Consider the following 25,392-nt stretch of genomic DNA (forward strand, 5'->3'; position numbering starts at 1 on the left):
AGGCAGCGTTGCTGATAGCTGCTTCTTACCATTGTTTTATTTAAGAAACAGACAAATGTAAACAGAAAACTAAAGTAAATCTCAGATGTAAATGGGCTTTGGCAGCTTCCGTTCACCTTTGGAGATGGTTATAGGCTTCAGATAGCAGCTACAGTTCTCAAATAGAACTAGAAAAGAAGCAGAACAGTATCAGCTATGATTCCTGTAGCAAAAAAAAATTATGTGAGGAGAAAATGAATATTGAGATTCCTCTTTCTGGAAACAAATTAACTGATAAGAAATATGGTACAAGTCTGTGAAAACACCACTAGTTCAGGGGTTGCCCCTGATATCATAACTCATAGTATAGAAGTTAGAAGCAGATGATGACCCTCTTACAAGGTTTAATGCATATATTTAATAACAGAGGGACATATCTGCTACTCATCACTGCTAAAGGAAATGTATTGATATAGTTAGGCCTTTGGTATCATCTGGCAGGAAGAGTAAAACATGGTTGTAGTTAGTGCCATGCAACAGGAAGTTGAAAACTGCACATCATTTTCTAGGCATAGGAATGTGTTTTACGATGGTTAAGCATTTTTTCTTAATAGGAAACTAGGCATTTTCAGCTTCCCTTGTGATAGGAGGGAGTAAAACAAGTTTAACAGAAAAGATTTTCTCTTTATTAGGCAATTTGTATTCTTAATCCTTATCTTATCTAAAAATGAGACAGCAGCTGCACTAGAGAAATTTTGCTTCTTAAGCCCCCAAGTCAATTATTAGTTCCTCAGGAAGCCATTCGTATAACCAATTTCTGTTCCAAGAACACAAAAAACAATACAAACTTATTCTTACACTTCATGTAGTAATCACCTGAGGAAGGGCAATGATGATACATGAGTTTTAAACTGCTTTTCATATCAATTCTGTGATTTTCTTTGCTTGATAATACAATTTTCCTATATTACAATAAAGCTTTAGTGCTTGTACAACTTGTTCCTGATGTAATTTGCTTGTTTCAGTTTTACTGCTTTTTTTAGGAGTGTCAAAGAAGCAATTTTTAAGTCTAGACAGCATAAGCCAACTAAGTGGTGAAGGAAAAGGCTTTCAGCCAGCAGAAAGTGTATGTGTGACTGATTAGCCTCATTGAGAAGTGGGCTATAGAGCAAAAATATAGTGTTGTTGCCTGATGCAAGACAGCTACATCAGAAAAATCATGAGGGGAAAAAAACCCTGACATTTCTCAAGCAACCTTCAACATTCATAAAATGTGCCTGATCACAGTGCATTATTATAAATATCTTCTTGTACCTATAGAATAAAAGAAAACTGTATAAAAATGTCTCAACATGGCATGATTAAAGCTTGTGATTTTTTTGACTTTTTTATGGACTAGTGAACTTTAGGACTATCAGGACTTAAGCAGATTCCAAGTCAAACAAGGGGACTTCAAAATAACATCTTGCAAGGTTGTGTAACGTATGGCTAAGAGGCCAAATGGCACTGGCTGTGTAGTCAGTAAATAGGTTGTTATCACTGTGGCTGCACTGGCAAAATAAGGACTGGCCACATGCTCCTTCATTGGATACCCCTTCCCACTTCCTGATACTTTTTAGGGAATGTATTTATGCCTCATACTATTGGATAGTATTTATATCTTAGATAAGATACTAAATGAAAATGAGTATTCAGCTTCTGTAGAAGTTATTTGTACTGCTGTTTCATTATCCAGAGTTTGTTCAATGGCCTCAAAATTCCACAGTCAATTGCACATTTGCTGAAAACCTGATTAGCACCTAATTTTAGAGGCACAACCAGCTCTCAGAAACACATCAGTTTGTCAGATTCAGAGGGCTGATTTGACTCATTTTAATATCATACATATTCAAAATTACCTTATTAGAGTACAGAACTGGGACAAAAACTGAATTAAGTGGCTCTTTTCAAGTGTGGCTCCTGTATTTAATATATAGCCATAGCCTTTTTTGCAGGATATCAGCTAATCAATAGTAGAATTAGGGAGTCAGGGGAGCTTAAGTTGGTAAACATGCCAAACAAAATAAGTCTTAAAGTATTGGGTAAAAGCTTAATTACATAAAGGTCAATAAGACATAAAGAAGTTCTTTACTGTAAGGGTGGCGAAGCACTGGAATGGGTTGCCCAGGGAAGCTGTGAATGCTCCATTCCTGGCAGTGCTCAAGGACAGGTTGGACAGAACCTTGGGTGACATGTTTTAATGTGAGGTGTCCATGCCCACAGCAGAGGGGTTAGAACTAGGCGATCTTAAGGTCATTTCCAACCCTAACTATTCTATGATTCTAAGAAAACAAGCCTCCATATTTTGTATTTTGTAATGTTATTAAAACGATTATGCTATTCAAACCATAGATCTGAAGTTTTACGAATTAAATATATACATTTTCATATTTCTAATAGGTAAATATGCCTTTCTTCATAAGTGCATTTCAATTTGGCCCTGTATATCAACTCAGGGAGCAGATCAGCAAGTATTTTCAAAAGGCTATGGTTCAAAGGGAGTGGCTATTGAGACTTTAAAACATAATGCAATAATAGCTATCAGCTTGTCCCACACAGTAAGTATATTAAAATAAGACTGCTCATGAGCAACATTTTTTCTTTCAGTTGGCGAAGTATAAGTCTCACAATCACTTCTGGTATGACTACATGTGTCTTTCTTAGCACATACATCTCTTCAGCAGGAAATTATTTGAATATGACTAGCAGTTAATTGGGTTCATAACAACTCAGTATATTTATCTTCAGCAATGACTACAGATTCCCTTTGAGCTCATTGTTTTCATTTGATATGCAAGCACAAAGATGGCTTTGGGTAAGGTTTAGTTTGAAATATAATACTGAATATGTATATGTGAATATATATATGTCTTTATTTTTGTCTTTGCCTTAGCTGCATGTAGAATTTCATTACGTCAAAGGTACTGACAAAGTTAACAGCAGATAACCCAGCCTTACTTCTTTTTTTCCTGGAGAACAGGTCAGGGAGGATTCTATACTGCTTGCACAAAGTCCAGCTTCTGCATATCCACTACAAACCTGTTGCAATGTTCTGACTGAAAAAAACCTGAAACAAACCAGATGAATTAGAGGCAAGACCATAGAGAGTATGCACTGGAAGTCAGGCTGCTACAAAGGACTATACTCTTTCCCACTTTATATAGTTTTCATCATTTAAAAAAGAAATAACAAACAATAAAAGAAACTGATTATGTGTCGAAACTGAAGCAGGAAAAGCAATCTGGCACCCTGCAATAACAAGAAGGTATTCAAGTAAGTATTGTTAAAGAAAGTCTAGCACCCTATATCAACCTCTGGTGGACAGAAAATTGAGAAAGTGCATGTAAATATTGGTTTACTGTTATGTAAAGTTCTGTACAGTTATGTTCCTGTGAGAAACAGGGATTTGGATTTGATGATCCTTACGGATCCCTTACAACTCAAGATATTCTATGATTTAAGATTATATAAATACAGGAATAGATGTAAATATAGAGTCAACAGGGACTTAAACATATGAAGTTTACAATGGGAGGCAGATGGACAAGAAGCTAAAAATAGTTATGAAGAGCATAGCTGAAAAAAACAAACAAAACCTCATGTTGTTTATATAACCATGTCATTAAAAATTCACTGGAGAACTATAGTCTTTCTTTTCCAGCTGCCCAGGCTCCTCTTATCAATCCTGTCAGTTACTGCATTTATGTAGTGACTCTAACATACATGATGACTAAGCTTGATCGGAGATATTTCATATTACTAAGTCACTAAAATCACCCAAAAGAAAAGTTTTATTTAACAGGAATTGATTGTGCTTCTTTGCTGTACACTAAAGAAGGAGAGCAGAGTCTCAATAACAACCAATTTAGGAGGAGAAAAGGAAAACTATTGAAAGGAGGCATTTTTTAACTGATATTTAAACCTGCAGTTTGACTAACATAATTCTAACATAAAAAAATTATCTTTCTGCCATCAAATTCCAGTTTTGGATCAGTGTTATGTGATGATTGTTACAATTGGAAGGAAAACAAATGAAATTACTACTTTACCCAAAAGTTAACTTTGAGAGGTATGATTAAGGTGCTATATAATATTTCCTCAGTGCTCAAGCTATGCCATTTTGATTTTAAAATTACACTCTTACACTTAATTCTCTCCTAATCTTCTGTCCATTTTAATGATGTCTCTTTCATTCTGATAAAGCTTTCCTCTGCAAGAAGTTCATATCACTGATGTCTTAGGAAGACATAAGCTTCCTGTGGTGGGTTGACCTTGGCTAGCAGCCAGATGCCTCTCACCCAGCCTCTCACTCTCTCATCTCCATCAAATAAGGAGAAAATAACACAAAAAGGCTCATGGGTAAAGACAGGAAAATTGCCTAACTAGTTACTTTCAGGAGCAAAACTTGAGTTGGAGAAAAAAATGTAATTTGTTACCAATTAAAATGTATGTAAATGGTGAGAAAAAAAAAGAAACAAGATATTTCATCTACCCCCTTTTTTTCCAAGCTCAACTTCATTCCTTCATTCCTGACTCTTCTCCCCCTCTCCACCCTGGGTAGCACCACCAAAGCAACGAGGGATGGGCTGAAGCTTCCTTCAAGGCATGTCCACCTGCTGCAGCATGGGGTCCTCTATGGGCTGCAGTGGGGATATCTGTGCAAACGTGGAGCATCCTCCTTCTCCTCTGACCTTGGTGTTCCCTCTGCTGGTTCTTACACTTTTTCCCCCTCATCCTTCATCTGTGAAGAGTTTTCTGCCTTTTCCTAGTGATGTTTTCCCTGAGATGCCTGCCTGTGGCTGAGGGGCTCAGCCATGCCCTGATGTGGGTATGTTGAAGCTGCCAGGAGCCAGCTGTCTCTGGCATGGGACAGCCCTAGCCTCTCCTCATGGATGCCACTTCTACAGAACAGCCCCCTCCCCCCCCCCCCCCCCCCCCCCCATGCCTTGGAATGAAAATTCAATGCATATTTTTCCAAGCAGACACAAATTTTGTGAGTTACAATGAGGCTGTAGATTAAAGCTTTCTATTATTCTACAAAGGAAATTCATGAGTTAGGTGTATGATTTTTCTCATTAATATTCTCACTGATAGTCATGTATATTGTAAAGGTAAGGGTTTTCATTCTTGCCAGTGAGACTTTTTAGTTCTGGATGAAATAACTATCTCATTTCCCCCAAGGACAGCTCTTAGGATGTAGCATTGAGGTGAGGGCATTTTCTATGTTGTTAAAAAGGCAACTACTTTCATCCTATGCTTCCAGAGGTGATGAGCCTGTTTCCTTCAAAAGGCAGTTCAGATGCTCCAGGGATACAATCAGATGCAAATACTGAACCACAACTCCACCAAAGCCTATTATGTTGCATGTATGGGTCTTTTTGCCTACAGAAATACTAACTTTGACCTGGAGTGTGTTTGATGTGTAAGGAAGAAGGACGTGCTATATAATCTTTTGCACCTGTAGATACAACGTGAAAGTAAGTTGACTGAAAATTGTTTTAGGAAATGACCTGAAATGTCTCAGGTAACTCAGTTAATACAAGGGAAAACCAGTAAGGTTCAGGTAAGCTCCTGTCCAAGGTGAAGTACACAGTTGCACAGGTGAAGTGTGAGCAAGTAAGTACCTAGTCCACAAATACCACCACTGATTTTGCTGTTGGTTTCTTCTGGCTTTTTTTTTTAACAGTTGTGTGGAGGGTTGGAAATAAATCCCTTCCTCCTCCCTCCTGTTAATAATAATAACAAAACAACAACAACAACAACAACAACAACAACAACAACAACAACAACAATAATAATAATAATAATAATAATAATAATAATAATAATAATAATAATAATACGTTTAGCCTTTCTGCGGTTTCTCCAGAGCTTCTGTTGGTCTTAAGTCTTCTGGAAGAATCTAAACCTCAAAGACTTTCTTGCTGCTGAGCTGGACAAACATTAGGATTTTTACCTAGTGCCTCTCTCAGGTTACACGGCCTTTCTGAAGTTTCACAGGACTTACTTCATCATACCAGAAAACATCTCTGAAGATGTCTGACCTATATACCCTGAAGCTCAGCCCAACTTTAAAAGTGATTGTGAAAAACGTTACTCTCTGGAACTATCATACTGCCAGTACTGACAAGAGAAATTGACCGTTCCTTGCATTTGTGTCTTCAGTTAGGACTGTGTTTCAGTGGAGTGATATGAGACTAAAGAAGTCTAATTTCAAACTATGGATATTTTAATTTATGCTTAGTTGTTATATATTATGTAATTAATGCAACATAACCAAAGAAATACTTCTAAGAAAGAGCCAGTTCTGGATTTAAATGTAAAGTTGTTTTGTGATCCTTACCTTATTACAAACAGATTCCCTTTCTAAGGGGAATTAATGCAGATGCAGATACACGGGTTTCATAAAATTCGTAAACACTCAGATGTTGCACAACAGTAATGACTAAGACTCTTTTACAAGCGCTAGGTGCTGTCAAGTGCGTCAGCTGAAAGATTTGGCTGCAAAGCTCACTCTTTAGGTGTGGAAAATTATGGTATATACTTAAGACACGGAACTAGTAGAAACAATGGGAAAATACATACCGGGTGAACATGACTATATGACTAAGAGCAGTTCTGAGCTCTGACTGATACCTTGTTCAGAACACTTCCGTGCTATAGCTCTTTTGTGTGCTTTTTCAGCATCCAGCAGAAATCATTATAAACATATCTAATGGCAATTCAAAGGAGCTTTCTCCGCACACATTCACTCCAACTACTAGGTCTTTGAAGTACCAGATACTGGGATAGAAAACAAAACTATTTGGCATCCATTTCACAAACCTGTGTACCACTGAAGAGAGAAAAATATACATGCCAGAGCTCACTCCAAGGCTTATCCTCTGCCAGCTGGGCTTGTAAACAGGTTACAGACTTCTTGAGTAAATAGCATTGAGAAAATCTGTGAACCAAATGTCCAAATAACCTGAGGCTCAGTTTGACCAATGACCAAAGACAGGTTTTGAAGCTCTGTTCTCAGCTGAAATATGATATGAAGCAATTTTCCTGTGGCTTTAGCCACCTGTGAGCCTAGAATAAACTCCTATTAATTCCACAGACTGAAACAGAATAAGATCATATTTATTAATGTTGTTCCTTAGAAAGCAGCTGATGAAAACAGTTGACAACTGACTACATCACCCAAAAGCTGTGATTTCTTTTTCTGAATTAACCAGTCACTAATCAGTTGAAATAAGACTCTGTAGAACATATTTTTGTAGGTATTCTCAACCAGTGAAAGCTATTTTCTGTGGCCTCTTTTGCTGTTTCCTTACTCCTTGCTAATATTCTGAAATAAGATGCACTCTCCAGACTTTGATTCCATGACAGCAAGAACCTTGATTATTGGATTATTTAACCACAGTTACCTAGAGGAAAAAAAAAAAAAAAGATATCACTGTCAAAGAAAAAAAAAAAAAAACAAAAAACCAAAGAGAAAAAATCCTCACAAAATCACCTCAACCTAAATGGGGTAGAATCAAACTACAAAATGAAGAAGAATGGTGAGAAAAAATACATATAAAACCTAGGTCTCATAATTTAATGGACTCTGTGTTACTCATGTTCTCAGAAGCAACAAAAATGAACTGATTAACAATAGGGATTATTCTCTGATTTATGCTTTTGGGGAGGGGAAGAGCAGAAACTGAATGCATATGCTATCTCCAAAGAAATAACTGGTGAAAGAATTCAAAATTTCACTGGTCTATGATTAGGATCCACATAGGCAGATATTCTAAAAAGAAACAGTATTTGTACTCAAGAAGGGTAATTGTTTGTAAAGCTGAGCCTCAATCATGTTCTACTGGCTTGGTTTTAATTTCCAAATTAAAACCCTAGTAAGAGAAAATGTATTTTCTTCACGAAGGTCTGAGTGCTGAAATTTCCCACTGTCATACAAAATATACTTTTCTGCAATCTGAAGTCAGACTAGGGTAATAATTGTATGTCACAGTGACTTATTTTCTTGAGGGCAGGATGCTAGACAATAATGAACCTAGTGCTTGTTAAAGTAACTTGTATTTTTTGCCTCAAGACATTGCTGAATGTCTTAGCAATATCTTAAGACATTGCTGAACGAACAGTACATTCCTTCTTTGTTGCCTTTTAACAAGGTAGCAATTCTATATTTGACATTCCAGTATTTAAAATAATACAAAACAATTCAGCTTTATCAAACCAAGGAGCATTTGTCCTTCAGCTTCTGCTATGCATGACTATGCTTATTCAAAGTGTTTTAATTAGTAAACAAGAATTTTAATATTTTTATTATTTTAAGGATTTTTAAGATTTCAGTTGTTTCAGTTGTTTTGGTTTTCATGTGTGTGTTAGTGTTTTGTTTTCTTTTTAAAATGTTATTTCTGAGTTTTAGAAAATTTAGAAAGATTTGAGATTCAGGAATGAGCTCTCAGATAGAAGAAAGCAAGACAAAATCAACTATGTCAGAATGAGAAGATATTCCAAGTAATGTACCAGATCATCAGGCTTTTGTTCTTAGAGTGGCTTTAGCTGTTGTAGCAACAATCTTCACAAAGCACAAATCCATCACCCTAGAAAAAACCCTACTGGTCTGAAAAATCAAGTTAGATTTAAACAAGCAGTCTAGGCCTGAGTGCTAGATAAATTTTCTAGATTGGATATCTCTGATAAGGATGTGCAATCTCCAAAGACTGGAACAGTCTAATTTTCCCAGAAATGTGGAAAGTGCGTTGGATGGCACTATTATCAAATAATAATGTCAAGTCAAATGAGACATTAGAGTATCTAGAAATGTCTGAGGTTCATTTTAGCCTAGATAAAAATGTGATTTTGTACAACTACACAGCTTATATCAACATTGCTAGCTTGTTCTTGTTTGAAATTCAATTATTACTGTGAAGAAGAAAATCACCTCTTTTCAAGCTGCTAAAATCATAGAATCATTGAATCATAGAATCGTAGAATGGTTTGAGTTTGAAGTGTCCTTAAAAATCATCTAGTAGTTTGCCCTGCCATGGGCAAAGACTCCTTCCACTAGAGCAGGTTGCTCAAAATGCAGTTATTCTTGGCAGAGAAAGGTGCTCAGATTTATTTCTATGGGCATTTTAATCAACCTGTATTCTTCTCAGAGTCTTTTTCTTCATCATCGTTTAAATTTTGTGATGTCTGCAGAACTAGTTTGTTCCTGCACTGATGTTTTTCAGGTCCAATAATGCTAATGTCTTTGAACAGAGAGACTAACTAGCCTAGATCAGAGATTGGTTTGTTCTTTCACTGCTAAACAGGAACTTACCACAGAGATCTACCATTCCAGATTTTCTTATACAAGTTCTCAATGTCAAAAATGAGGAGAGAGGAAGTTTGTTTAATTATTGCTCAGCTTCTCTGGCATTATGCAAAAGTGCCGAATTGTAAATGACAACCAATTTGGTGATGTTTGCATATGAGAAAAAATTATTCTGGGACATCAGATTATGAATATTATTGATCCCAAGGTCCCTGGGATGTGTCAGTATTAAATCACAGAGCAGTGAACTGAATTTGACATGCAATATTTTCTATTCTATCTTTTCCCGGCAGATGAGCCCTTTCCGTGTTTACTAAAAAATGTCAATATCTGCAACACCCTTTCCTGCATGTGGTATAAGCATCTAATGTGACATTCAATTCAAGAAATAATAGCAACCCCTGCAAATTTAAGGACAAGTGTAAGTGTCAATCATTCAAGAATTTGGCAAATAGCTTTACATCATGGAAACTTCTAGTGATAAAAGGGAAGAGGAATCACTGAGAGACACTCTCCCCCGACTGTCCTGAGTGTATCATGTCCATTTAAGCAGACACAACAAGTTTTTCTCTTCACTGCCCATCTCAGACCAGCTGTGGGAAAACATGGAGGAGCTGAAGTTACACATTTAATGAAAACATATAGTGGTCTTTCCTGAAGCAATAACCATTCAGCTTATCCTGTACTCATTTACACTGCAAAATTGATTGGTCTAATGTTAAAACTCTTGTCAAATTACTACCACAATATTCGTTTTTTTCTCCAGAAAACTGCATTCAAGGTATATTTCAAAAGGTGTGTAGAGTACATTTAAACAGTTCAGTGGAGGTTCTGTCTGTGACTGAGACAAACAAAAATAAGAACACTATCTGAAAAGATGAGACCAGCTCCAGCTACCCTGTCTTGTTGCTTTTATTCAAGATTTATGCTGGCAATATGACAAAATAAAGAGTAGAGAATAATAACAAAAAAAAAAAGGGTCTTTACATTTACAAGCTGTGAACTAAATACTCTTTCACTCTTTTTTAGCACATACTCAAAAGACTACCTCTCCTTTTCCTGAGGACAAAGGAAGAACATTTCAATCAGGACATGCAAAAATAAAAGAAGGGAGGCTACTTAACGTAAAAGAATATTTTGAAATAAGGCAAAAAGTATTGCTACAGATTCTGGGGTAGTCTGAATACAGTAAAACAGAATTAGAATCACAAACTCAGGTGAACAGAATAGAGTTACTTAATGGCTTTTCATTGCTGAGTGTAGGCAGTAGATAACAGCCCCAACTCCCAATATAATTATTTTGTAAATATTTTTAATATGAACTGAGTAGGGTTATTAATGGCTGTTGCAGAAGGTGCAGAACTGTTCTCAGATTTCGGGAGAAAATTAGATTTCACTCTAATATTTCAGGTCAAAGGTCATTATGGGCACCCAAAACAAACAGTATTGTATAATCTAAATTATCAGATTTTTATTCTGGAAAACTCCTTCAGAAATCCATTTAAATGGCTGTTAAAAGACAATTCAAACTGGAAGTAAGTAGTTGAGATAAAATTTTAAGGAAAGACTTCAGAAAATGTTACCTTAAAACTTCTTCTTCAAAAAACATTAATTTAATCAGTTCCAGGCATGCACTTCTATACATAGGCATCAAATAATTTTACATTAATACTCATACTATAATGTACTTATTTGTCAATTATATTTTTCCTGTTTCAGATACCACTTGTAAAGACTATTAGAGATTACTTCTTCTGTACTGGGCAGCATTAAGATGAAAAAAAAAAGTTAAAGTAAATGATAACTTCTTAGATAAAAAACCTGTCCATCCTGATGACCTTAATGATGACACATTTTCTCTGTTCTATGTATGTACTTAAGCATAGGTTGCTTAAATACACTTAAGCGTAGATAGTCTGCAGATTTTATTACATCAAGTAAAAGGCAAAGTATGCAGATAAATAGAAATCTTTATCCTTGATATATCTGACCTTAAGATTATCTCAGAACTGTGTGCAATATCTGTCTCCTCAGTCTTAACTAATAATTTTTGCACTCTGTGCAAACTGTGGCACAGGGGTTTAGATTTCTGTAGCCTGTGGCCCAGTTTTGTGTTGTGCAGGTACATAGCCTTGGCTCAGTTTTACTGAAAACTTGTTGAGCTGTGAGAGAGGATATAAGCTAAAGCCAAGATTTTCTTCTTGAGAAAAATAAAACCAGAAATGAAATTGTTGAAATGATAGTAGCAACTCGGGACTCAAAGGAAAATACTAGTATGAAAAGCTGTGAAGTGCTGAAAAGAATTAATGAGTCAAAACCGAAGAGCTCAGAAAGATCAAGAACCACCCTATTCCAAGGACCGAGTAAAGCCTGACACTTTCTCACCTGAATAATGATTGCCTGGGCAGCAGAGACATGTCAGATGCCTGTAGTGGAGATGCTGATGTCCTGGGTTCAGCAGTAGCAGTCATTTTTCTCCTTCTTAGTAGCTGGTGCAGTGCTGTGGTTTTGACTTTCAGCTTGGGAACAGCGCTCATAACACCAATGTTTTTAGTTGTTGCTCAGTAACGTTTACTCTGACCAAGGACTTTCTGAGTTTCATGCTCTGCCAGGGGGGAGGGGAAGCTGGAAGGAAGCAGAGACAGGATGCCTGACCCAAACTAACCAAAGGTGTATTCCATACCATAGCATGACATGCCCACTATTTAAACTGGGGACAGTTACCTGGAAGGGCTGCATCATTGCTTGGATCAGGGTGAGTATTGGTCAGAAGATGGTGAGTGGTTGTATTCTCTTCCCTTGTTATTTCCCTTATCATTATTATTGGTGGTAGCAGCAGTGATCTGTGTTATACTCCAGTTACTGGACTGTTGTTATCTCAGCCCATGGGAGTTACATTCTTTTCATTCTCCTCCCTATCACTCCAGGAGCGGCGGAAGGAAAGGAAGAGAGTGAGCGAGCGACTGAGTGGTTTTGGGTTGCTGGCTAGGCTTAAATCATGACAGTTGTTTAGTCTAGTTCTTCCTAGCTATGTGCTCTGTGTATTTAGGCAGTAAGTAATGGATGTATATTTACAAACTGTGTGTAGTACTACTATAGCTCTACTATAAAGCCTTTTCACATGGTGAAAGGTGTTCACATTAAAGGGATGCAATAAATGAATGGTTACATCTGCATGACAACTTGAATATTTAGTGACTGTAGCGACATACCTAGAAAAAGTGCACTGGCTTCTGAAAGAAAAAAACCTGTTTTTTGTGTTAACAAATAGTGACAAAGTCAGAACATTAATATTATATGTAATAAAAACACTAATTTTACACTTTAAACCTTGGTCTCTAAGCACTTTGCTTTATGTCTGTATATTAATACACAATATCCACGAGTTGTAAGAATTTAATTGACGTATAATTTTCATAAGGAAGTCCTACAATATTAAAAATAAATAAAAGTAGAGAAATAAAAAAACAAACCAAACATAACTATGACTGTATATCAAGTTACACAAAACTAATCTCTAAGTGTTTGGAACTTGCAAATATCAGCAATTCCCCTTTCAGAGAGCCTTCAGCAAGAATTTGGAAATATATGAATTGGTGTCCTGGGTTCAGCTGTAGCAGTCATTTTTCTTCTAATCAAAGTTTGGTTTGCTTCTCAGGTAATTTTGAAACAGAGGGATGCCAGATAGGTATACAGTAATCAAGTAAAGATTTCTTGAACCTTTCAGCAGCCATTGTCAATATAGCATAATATCATGTTCTGACAGCTGCTAGTCATTGGTCTCAACTCAATCCAGGATCTTTGGGGTAGAACGCTCAGGAGTCCTAAACATACTTCTCGCTGCTACCTAATCATTTGTAACTGTCATAGAAGCCACATTGGTGTATGGGCCACTTATTCCAGTCTTTGAAGTAGTCTTTATAGATATTTGAAAGTCATGTGGATGGAAAAGGGTTCTTTTTCCCCCCATTACCTTTCTATGGAGAGCTGATCCTATATTGTTCACTAGTAAATTCATCAGTGTTTGAAAAGTGCCATGAGATTCCCAGATGGAATGTGGGACTTTTTTAGCATTTCAGGTGAAATAGGAATGCATTGCTGGTATTCTTGGTACAGTGACCTGAGGTCTGAAAGCTGAAGGGAAAATGCTCAATTTTAAGGGAACAAAATCTTCTTCATCTCTATTTATGTCTATGTTTACAAAAGAGAAACAGCAAACAAAGAAACATATTAAAGAAGTTTATACTTTGCCTGGTTAGATATCAACAATTTTATGATTAATGTTTTTAAATGCGGGAGCAAAGCTGTTAAATTCTGAGACTTTTCTTCTTCTTGAAGGAATATACCAAATCAGTATTTTTTTTTCCTGCTTAATTTTATGAACAGTTATAATCATTATACAGGTATTATAAAATTGCTTCTTTGACATTTATCAGTCCACAGTGACCAGACAGTGCCAGAACACTGAGTACATGGCTCCTGGACCACCCTTGGCTTGTGTGCTTTTTGTCTTAACCTTGGGACCAGTAGGGTGCCATTATTTTGGTACTTTCATTTCCATGCTGGGATCCTCCTTTATTTTAAGCACTGCTTGATATTTATTCTCAGAAATTAAGTCTTGCAGCTAGACCCATAGAACCATCACCATCACCATCACCAGTTTCCTTTGTTTTGATGATTCTTATAGACAAAAATACTAGTTCCCTAGTTTTAATTGTAAATTCCAAGTTTCTTGTTTCAAAGACAGACTTTGAAGTTGACCAGATACCCAGACTAGGAAGGTTTAAGAAAAAAGAAAAAATCACTTTGTGATCTATAATGCATTTCTCTTCATTAGGTTTCTCATCATTCCTAAGTACCCTGCGCCTTGGTGAGGTTGCCTTAGGTCAGAATCTACTCAGGGAAATTTCTTCCCTCTTTAAGAGAACAGAATACAGTTTAATGACTTTTGAAATTCACTGCTACAAAGTCTCTCAAGACTTTCTTTTAAAACTGGACAAAATATCCAGTCCATCATTGACTTTTCTTTTTTTTTTCCATAGAGTATAAATTGAGGACAACTGATATTTTTTCACAAGCCACTTAGAAGGTATAATTCAGCCTTTTAAAACTGCTCCAGTCCTGCCTATTTCATAAATGTCTGTGTCCTAGCAGCTGCTGAACATTTTAAAATAGAATTAGTATGAAGAATATGAAGATTGTTATGTGAGGGAAATAAAAAGGAAAAAGAAAAACAAAACAGTATCTTTTATTATGAACCTCCAGGGCTCTGCTAGAAATCTAAGTCTTCTTTGATACTGTCAAATCAAAATATTTTTGTCTCCTGTACAGCAACTTTAAATTTAGGTTTCTTTTTTTTAAATTACTGTTATTTACTTAAATGAGAGCCTGAGCAATCAAACAGCACTGATCTAAAATTTTTATAATGGATTAAGTTATGTTCTGTTTGTGTTTTTTTATGAAGCAGTAACCCAGTCTTTCAAGGGTTAGAAATTATATGCTAAGTAAAAATCTTACAGCAAACATTTTTTTTGGTGAACAAATGAAAAAAAAAACACCAAACAAAAGAAAACAAACTTATTCTTACTTAGAGACAAAGTTGCTAGCTGAAATTCACACACATGATACACAGCATTCACATTTACAGAGTCATAACTTCATGTGGCATCATCATTCTTCAGTCTTCAGGGTGAGAAAATGCTTACCTGATACTGTGAGAAAAACAGAGAGAAGGAAAAAGTTTCACTGTGTTTCTGTGTGCATGGTGGGGATATGGTAACCTAATAACAGTTATGAAAAAATATGTTTTGCTTAAGGCTAAAACAGACCAGAATTTATCACTATTGGATGTTGCACATGCAGGTCTGTTTCTTGGTAAAGAAAACCTGTCTACCATTGCTTAATACCCTGTTGCTGAGACTATTTCTTCTAAGCTGCAGTAGCATATGTAGCCAGCTTTTTTTGCATGTTTTAATTTGTACCTCTAAATCTATGAATTATTCCATCAGTGCTGCTCAATACCTTAGAATGTTAGGTCTTCAGGGGGGAGCCATCTGTTACAATAGCACCAGCAATGTGCTAAGATCCAAAGTTTCAAGACACAGTAACTCTAGTGACATGCTTATATTAACAATCAGGTGCCTGAAAAAAAGGCCATTTAAAAAAAAAAGAAACCAAAAAAAGCCAAGTACCTACTCTTCAATTAAAAAATGTGATGTGAATAGAAAACATTAACTAATCTCTGAGTACTGAAAGTATCTTTATCGGGAATGTATTCTTGGATCATATTGCCGAAGTACGGAGCATCACCATAAACAGAAGGGTACAAGGCTGTGTGTGATATGTTACAATATAGTAAAACAACATACAACTGATAGTAGTCTTAGCTAAATTGTTTAGACTGAACTGTACTGATGCAGAAAAGGTCAGAACTTGAACGACAAACGTCTGAAATTCTGAATTACTGAAAGAGATGCTCAGAACAATGTTGTTATTAATCTCATGGTATTACCTTCCCCAACGAGTTAGTAAGATCTAACTTTACATTATTAAATAGTTCTCCACACTGAATACACATAGACATAATATGCAATTCTTGAGTCTTGTTGCATCTGAGAAATAATGTATATGTATGTATGTAGCTCTTTCATATTCAACTCCTTCATAAAATACTTTACTTTGTAAAACACTAGTGATTTGCTTCATATAGACACATCTATGTAAGAAAATAAACCAAAAATTGTATTTCCCGAAGTTAGCCATAAATTATTCTTTCCAGTCCTCCCAATTTGCTTGTATCTGAATTCACATGAGACACACAATTAGCGCGAACAGAGAAACATGGTCAGTAAGAACTATATAGCACATTTGGCCTTAAGAATTCAGAAAACACTGGTCATGCTGAATTTAGGTCATTTAAGACTATCAGATTCATACACCCTACTATATTCCACAAGTTTACAATTATGCATTCAGAATCAATGAATTATGTATTCAGATACTTAGCAAATAGGAGATTGTGAGATCTATTTGCTTAATTTTCATCATTGCCATTTAGTGAGGAAATGACTCAAATCCTGTTCACATTTAAAGTACAGGGAAAACTCTCACTGATATATTATAAACCCAAATCCTGGCCTCATTAAAAAACCTCTTCATTTAAAAGTTGTACAGCTAGCAAGTTGTCTGCTGTCATACTGCTCCTTCTGGGAAATGTGGAAGAAGTTTGCATGCATCTGTTTTACACAAATTTACTTCGTTCCTCCAGAGGAAGGATGCACTACATTCTGATAATACCCCTTTCAGTGAGCGCAAACATAACCTCTCCAGAAGTGTGGGATGCCTGAAGAGATGTGCGTGAGAAGATACTTCCATACCCAAGACAAACTGACTATTATTGTCATTACCTTAAGGGCTGTTCAGACCTTTCTCCGCTCTTTTCCACTACATTGTGTATTCAATGTACACATAAAAAGTGTACATCGCTCTCCTTTTCATCCCTTCAAGATTTTCTTAGGTCATAAAGACTAAAAGATTACCTGACAAGTCACATATCTACTTTCACTAACCTTTATGTGTATCTTGGGTGCTCTGTGATGACCTCCCTCTACATTTAGTACTCCCCCAAATATAATTTTGAAGCTTTTTAATTTCTTCTGGTTTTGATATAAGAGAACAAATGAAAACTGACTTAATGTCCCTCCAGTGTATTTGTTGTTAACAGATTTCTCAGTAAAGAAGATCCAGCACCAAAACTTGATAAACATTTTTTAAGAGAATATGAGATATTGCAAAGTAGATTATTTATATAAATTGTAAAGGATATGCACAGATAGATACACGTGTGTTTTAGCCTCAGTTAACCTTTCAAATCTGGTCATGCCATTTAAAGCATCCTAGGAGTTTAGCATGATAATTTAAAATTGATTGAAGCTGTACTTTTAGAAACTGATAACTGCCATTGCAATAAGAATATTTTAAAATTTCAATACAGTTTAAAATTCAGAGTTCAATAATAAAGATTTTAGTTCTACCTGTGTTAGTCTTCTTATTTCATATTGAGACTTATTGTTCAATAACAACAAAAAAAATACTGTCTTTTTTTAGTAGATAAGACAGTGGATGAACAGTGGTAAGGAAAGCATACAAGATGTGCCTTGAAGTGTCATAAAACTGTTTTCAGTGTCTTCCTCAGCTCATAATGGAGACAAAATGAGACTGCTTTCACATGTACTGTAGGGAAATGTTTTATGAAGCAAATCACTGTATTTTACGAGGTAAAGTATTTTATGTAGGAGTTGAATGTGAAAGGGCTACATACATAAATATACATTAGTTCTCATATATAAGAAGACTCAAGAATTGCATATTATAGCCATGTGTATTCAGTGTGGAGAACTATTAATGTAGTAACTTATTTTTACAATGGAATTTACTCCAAAAACATTAAGAAAAATTATAACATTTCTGAAACAATATTAAAATTCATAATGCTGACTTGAGTTTAGAGATACCTCAGCAATTGTTAAAAAAAGTGAACAATTAAAAAAAAATTAAAAGAAGAAAAAATATAGAGAATTTTAAGAATATATTAATGGAGGAAATAGTCTTCGTCTGTCATGTTCTTAGCATACTAACATTTTCCACAATGTGGACTTTTGGGGAATAAATGTCTCAGAACCACAAGGATGTGTAAAGCAAAACCAGTGCTTTGTCATAGGGGTTACGTAAATTAAATAGTCCCTCAGCAAAATGTTTTTCATAAGATTGATTTTATCTAAATAAAGCCACCAAGAAGAAAGGCATGTTCAAACTTACTGTAGAATCTTGACTGTGTCATATTCACCTGAACTTTAAGAAGCAGTATGTATGTTTGTGTATGTCGTCTTTCTGCTCCAACCTCCCCATATGAGGCTTGATATCACAGCACCGACCCAGAATGAATACAGAAGCAGCACAGGATAGATCTATTTAATCAAGTTCAGTGCTATCTACAGCTACTTGATATTTTTCACTGAGAATATAGGATATGTTAAGCAAACAAGATGGATCAGCATTATTGAATATAACAACCTTTAGGCAAACATGATGGATCAGCATAATTTGCTTACTGGCTCTATATTGGGTGTGATTCTCTTGAAAGACATAGGCTTGAGGGCCTTACATCTTTTGCAGTGTCATCAGACATTGAGGAAAACTGTTTATAATATCCAGTTTTCAGATGGCCCTGTAAGTGTATTGTGGAAATACACTTGATGTTTCCATCACTCTAGGGGTGATAGGAACATCCACTCCAGTCAAAAAAAAAAAAAATGATATGTTAGTGAGTATCTCTCACAGTTATTCCCAAAGTCTTTTGGAAGATTTGTGAGTAATCCCAACAAGGCAATCTTGGAATTATGTGAAGCATAAAGGTGACACGGTGTGTTTAATGAACAGATAATTACAGCTAGTCTAACAAAATGGTTTCTCATCCATGTCTAGAAATACTTTACCAATTCAAATTTTATCATGGCTCCTATAGAACCAGTATTTCTCCTCTCAGAACAATATACTAGAGAACAACAGGCAGACTACATAAAAGCAATAGGGAATTTATCTTAATGTATTTAGAAAGGGACTAGATTCACCACTGCATTGTGCTTTGTTAGTGGCAGGGTCAGACAAAAAGGTGATGCTGCAGAAGAGTCATATCAGAGCTGCATTAGAGTTAAATCAGGAATAACACTAGTTTCAATTACTGCTCATTTATAATAAGGTAACAAAATTTAAGAGTCTCTGCTGCTCAAGATCTTTATTATCATATGATTACTTCCATAAAAATGAAATATAACTTAATTTCAGATGATCAATCTATGTTTGGGGGGTTTTTAGGTTTTATTTTCAAGTAATGCAAGTAAAATGGGGCTTCTTTATCACTGGGGACATACTTCCTTGTGCTTGTAGATGAAATGCAATAAAGGATCCAGGGCTGTCAAGCAATGATGGTTTGAATGAAAAGTTTCAGAAAAAAATGTGTGGAAAAATGTCTCAGGGACACAAAAAGTATGATGTTTGAGAAATAACTTCAAATTAATGCAAAATAAAAGCTTCTTCTGCCAAATGAGTGACACCTGTCCAGTCTACTAGATATTTTAATTAACTGAGAACATGAAGAAAGCTCCCTTTGAGGGATTCAAGCTCAGAGGTATTGTGGCTACTTCCTTTTGTGGAGAGTATGAAATGAACAATGTATTTGTTAAGCTCATAAAGTAAGTCAGATAAGCAGAAAATATATATGACTAATCATGGAAGAAATTATTCATAATGAGGTGTTGTGGTTTAAGACCAGCCAGCAACCGAGAACCACACAGCTGCTTGCTCACTGCCACCCTTCCTCCCTTGCTCTCAGAGGGATATGGAGGAGAATTGAAAGAATGTAACTCCCATGGGTTGAGATAAGACCTGTCCAGTAACTAAGGTATAACACAAATCACTACTGCTACCACCAATAATAATAATGACAAGGGAGATAACAAGGGAAGAGAATACAACCGCTCACCACCTGCTGACCAACACCCAGACCAACCTGAGCACTGATCTAACACTTCCGGGTAACTGCCCCCAGTTTATATACTGGGCATGACGTGCTGTGGTATGGAATACCTATTTGGCTAGTTTGGGTCAGGTGTCCTGTCTCTTCTTCCTTCCAGCTTTCCATCCTCCCTGGCAGAGCATGAGACTCACAAAGTCCTTGGTCAGACTAAACATTACTGAGCAACAACTAAAAACATCGTTGTTATCAGCGCTGTTCCCAGGCTGAAAGTCAAAACCAGAGCACTGCACCAGCTACTAAGAAGGAGAAAAATGACTGCTACTGCTGAACCCAGGACATGAAGAAAGAGTCTTTCAGACATGGGAGACAGAAGGGTTAGAAAAAGTTGTCAAAATTCATGTTTTTAACACACTGCAGGGTAAAAAAGGATTCAGACTTTGTAATATCCAAATCCTCCAAAATCCCTTTCTTTCAAAATTTGCAGGTCTATAGTATCTTTAACAGAGTTTTGAAACATTTTTTAATAGGATTCAGATACCTAGGAAACTTATTCATTACAAAATAAATCAAACAGTTCTGTAGATGATTTGCCTCCGCCCTAACAGTCCAGTGTTGTTCCCTACACCACTGAGTTGGACAGACATGACAGAATAAACCACACTTCTAGCAGCATTAGTTTTTAATCTGTTGCAATTTGAGGGGATTATTCTGGATAAACACATACAAACAAAAAGCACAGTTCGCTCACTAGGACTGTAGTGACAGGACAAGAGGCAATGGGTTAAAACTTAAACAGCAGAGGTTTAGATTGGATATAAGGAAAAAATTCTTTACTGTAAGGGTGGTGAGGCACTGGAATGGGTTACCCAGGGAGGCTGTGAATGCTCCATCCCTGGCAGTGTTCAAGGCCAGGTTGGACAAAGCCTTGCATTGCATGGTTTAGTGTGAGGTGTCCCTGCTCATGGCAGGGGGGTCGGAACTAGATGATATTAAGGTTCTTTCCAGGCCTAACTCTTCTATGAGTCTATGATTTCTTTCCCTTGTGTTGTACTATGCACCTGACAGAGCTTGCTGGTGAAAAAATTGTGGGTTTAAAAAACTCCCAAACAAGAAGAAGCAACAAACAAAATAACCAAACAGCAGTTTCACTTGCCACAGTTTTGGCAAACCATTTGTTCCCTTGAGAAAACCCCCCCATGTCTGGAGTTCCTGTATTCAGCACTTTCTGAAAAATGGACTCCTTTTAAACCATTGATCTGAGCACCTAAACTGCTAATCCTATCAAGATTATTAAACTTGAAAAATTCAGTTCTCAGAGAGGGAAGGATTGAAAAGTAAGCCCTTTCTCAGATGAGATGTTTCTCCCAGTAGCAAATGCACAAGTAATCCTTAGGGCATTGCAGTTCTTTGGATTAACAGATGACAATATCAATGTAAACAAGTGTCTGCGGTTAAACCATGACAGCAAGGACTGCAAGAGCAGATGCAGTCAAGAACAGAGGGCTCATGTTAACAATGCAGTCAATCTAAAAAGTCAATCAAGGACAGAGGGTACATGATAAAAAGATTACAAGGTTTGTTTTGCTCTTTGCTTATCTCTTTTTTCAACTTCAGTTCCCATATGCACCAACTATTAAATGTTAACTGAAATATATTTATTAAAGCAAATGTTGCTCTGGGTCCTCCAGTCACAGAACTCGCCCCTAAAAAAAAACCAAAAAACAAACCCAAAGTATTGGAAACCAAGGCTCATATTTTAATGTAAAATATTCTTTTCAACTATACTCTAGAGACCAATATTCCCCTTCGAAGCATACGAATTGGACTATAAACAATTTCAGTGCAGCACTTCAGTGAACAGAAAATATCTTTGTAGTGTGTGATGAATCCGTTCATTAATAGTCTCATAGCTGAGCTAAAAAGATGCAAGGAATTGCTAGGCTTGCAAGAAAAAAAAAATAGTTTCACTCTCATATTAACATTAAAGACTTTGTGAATGCATACACTTTATATCTGTGTGCTTTAGAGACCAAAACCTGAAATTTATTTTTCTCTCATCCCTGAAGCATGTCAAATCATTACAGGGCACTCAAAGTCTACATGTTGGAAACTTGATCAGAGTTCTAATCCCTCTTTTGTTTCCAAACTGAAGGAAAGATCTTGAAGAGCAATACACTTTGAATGAAAAGTTAAATAAGATGTTCTGAGTAGTAAGCAAAAAACAAAGAACCCCTGTCCAGGAGGCCATGCTAAGGGTATGAGTAGCCCTTTCACTTCACCTTTCAGTGCCCAAGGCAATTACATACAAATAAATTTCATCAGTATATCATTAAATAAAAATCAATGCAACAGCTAATGCTCCTGAGAATAGCTATAACCCTCTCTACAATTTCTATTACTTGTAGAAAGTGAGACAACAACTGTTTTACAAGGAAAATAAAAAAATCTGAACATCAGTAGATTGCTTTGGTTTTGTATAAAGCTTGCATCTACACATGGATCTGGTGCAGCCCAGACAGGTGGATTGGTGGGATTAACTCGAGAGTTTTCTTTCCATTACTATGGTAAGTAAGCAGCAATACTGCTGGCTTACTAAATGTCACCTCTAACTCTATAGTAGTTGGAGAATGAACAGACTTACATATCACATAACCCTGTACTGGTTCATTCATTAACATCTATTTCTCCTATTTCTACACCTGGACAGCAGAGGCCATCAAAGAGCAATTAAACACCTCAATCTGGTTTGAAGCCTAAACTCCTAGAAGTAGTGTCTATTAGGAAGTTTATTAAAATAAAGATGAAATAATGTGAGTTATTCATACCTCGGGAATTTAGGCAAACATTTGAAATTTTCAGTGTTTATAACTGGACACAGTCACTTCCAAATGAAAAGTGAGGAATATCCCACTTCCCAAACTCAGAAGACTCATTAAATAAAATGCACATAAACTGCATGAGAGTAGATGAAGTCTTTACAGTACGGACACCCTGTAAAATTTTCTAGTTTTGGGGGATTTAAGGAGTTCTGTACCTTTAGGCATTATAACATTTTGATGTGGCATTTGTAACTTTTGTATCACATTATCATTTATCCGTTAAGAAACGCTTTACTGTCCTAATGATATCCAATAAAGGGATAAATAAAAGAATCATTTACGTGAAGGGATGGTTGACATAATTCCCTGCCTTAAAGTTGTCTTTCTCTGCTTTTCCTCAGGACTGTTGCTAAATTCCTCTGCTAAAGATAACTTACCTTGAGCAGTTTCTTGAGAATTTTACAGTTTAGTTTCTATCAGAAATGTTGTACCTTTAAAAAAAATCCCATAGCTCCATAGTAAAGCGGCTCATGCAGGATAAAGTAATCCTTACCCTGAAGATAGATGTCACATCCACGATTGTATATTTCTTCTGTGGGGATTACTCTTTCATGGGAATTTCTTGGTAACCTTGTAATCTGGGCTTTCATTGGCTCCATGCACAACATGGGTTGCAACATCTGAAGTCTTAACAACCTGGGCTTGCAAGGTGATGCTAACTGTTGTGTGGGCTAGAGTAACAAAGAATGGTTTCTTGTTTAACAAAAAATTCCTAGTCCTTCACTATGACTCTCTTTTTTGTTTGCTTTTATTTCCTTCCTTCAAGCACAGTCAATATACTCCTCATTTTTATTTAAATGGAAGAGAAAAATTTTGAGGCTGACTTTGTTAAAATAAGAACTACATAACCCTTGCCCAGTGCTTAAAGGTCTGAAAATGAGGAATGTAATATGAACTGACATAATATGTCACCAATATAAAGGCAAGAGCACAGAGATTTGGAAGAAGATTAAAGAAATGTTCACAAATATCCCACATACGCCCATATCCCACAAAGAAACTATGGACATAGCAAATGACAAAGACGAATGAACAGAACTTGGTTACACAGGAAACCTCTTGTAGCCTCATTAAAATAACCTTTTTTCATTGATGTCATACCTTAAAAAAATAAAGTCCCCTCCAATTTCCCCGTTCACTTACATATTATGTACATATTTAGAAAATAATAGGCAAAATCAGATTTGGCTAAGATTAAAGAAAAAAGAGCTGACTAACATTTTTTATCCAGTTCAGCAACCAGGTCAGGAAATTCCTATCTACCAGACATTTGAGAAAATGTTTAGCAATTTCAGAAAATTTCTTCAGGATTATGTGAGTTCACAATTCTGTCTTTCTAAATTTTGATAGGAATTAGACCCCAATTGCCAGGAAAGTGGTACCCCTGTACCAATCAGAAAAAAACAGAATGTTACAGGGTCTTTTTTCATTAATAGAAGTGTGCATTTGAGACTTCTTCTTGCTGGAAGCAGTTTAGCTTGAAAAGGAATGGTTTCAAGCATGTGCCAACATCTTTTCTTGTAAAAGCCTTCAGTTTCATAATCATATAATTTAAACTTGAACAAGAGTCCAAAAGCTTTTAGGGGCTTATGCAAATTGAACAAGATAATTTAGTGCTTGTCCATTATTAAATCACCTCATTAACAACAATTTTACATACACAGATTTAAATCAAATAAATGAGATAATATTACATTTTACAGAAAGCACTTAAAGGTCATTCAAATCACAAGAAAGAAAACATCAACAGGATTAGAAAGTCTTTTGGTGTCCCAAAGACCAAGCATATCAGCTACAGCAATATGAAAGCATTTGGTAATAAGAAAATAAAAGTCCAGTGTCGAAGTGCTCTATTACCATGGAAGGTCAGAATAGAAATTGTTGAATGAAATTCATTTTTTTTAATTCATTTAAGAAAAAAACCCAACAAAACTAACACAAAAAAAACAAACCAAACAGAAAAATAAATCACCACAAGAAAAAACCAAAAATCCCATCAAAACCAAATCCAACCAAACAAAAAAAAAAAAAACAAAAAACCAAAACCAAACAGAAAAAAAGTCATTTCACGTGACAGGGGCTTTTGCAGATCTGAAAATATCTCTACAGATTAAAGTATTTGGAGGAAACACAGATAAACCACAGATAAAGGTATTGGAGAAAACACAGTGGAACTTTCACTTATATGCAATAAAAAAGAATTTTAATGATTTTGCCTACAATACAGAGGCAATGCATGAACTGTTAAGACAGTTATTGAAAAATTCAGTCCTCTAAAATATTAGTGCAATTAAGCACTTTTAAACAAGAAGATACAGACTCCTATTATGTTTTAATAATGCACACCCATTTAAAATATTCTCAGATTCCTAGGCTGAGTCTGAAAAAGGCTGGAAAATCTTAGGTTAATGCAGTAAAGTGCAACAATACCCTCTACAAAAACCAAATATTAATTTATATAACTGTGTATGACATAAGCAGTGAGCCAAATGGATTTAACACAAGGGAGTCTGACTGGGTTTTAAAAGCTTTATAATAACACACATCCTTTCCAGTTACTATTTTCTCAATATTGGCCAAAAAATAAAAGGGATGGTTCTGACACTAAAGATATCTCAGCCATAAGACAGATTCTGGCCACAAGGTAAAGTAAT

Source organism: Melopsittacus undulatus, chromosome 1, assembly GCF_012275295.1.
Source record: "Melopsittacus undulatus isolate bMelUnd1 chromosome 1, bMelUnd1.mat.Z, whole genome shotgun sequence".
NCBI classification, from domain to species: Eukaryota; Metazoa; Chordata; class Aves; order Psittaciformes; family Psittaculidae; genus Melopsittacus; species Melopsittacus undulatus.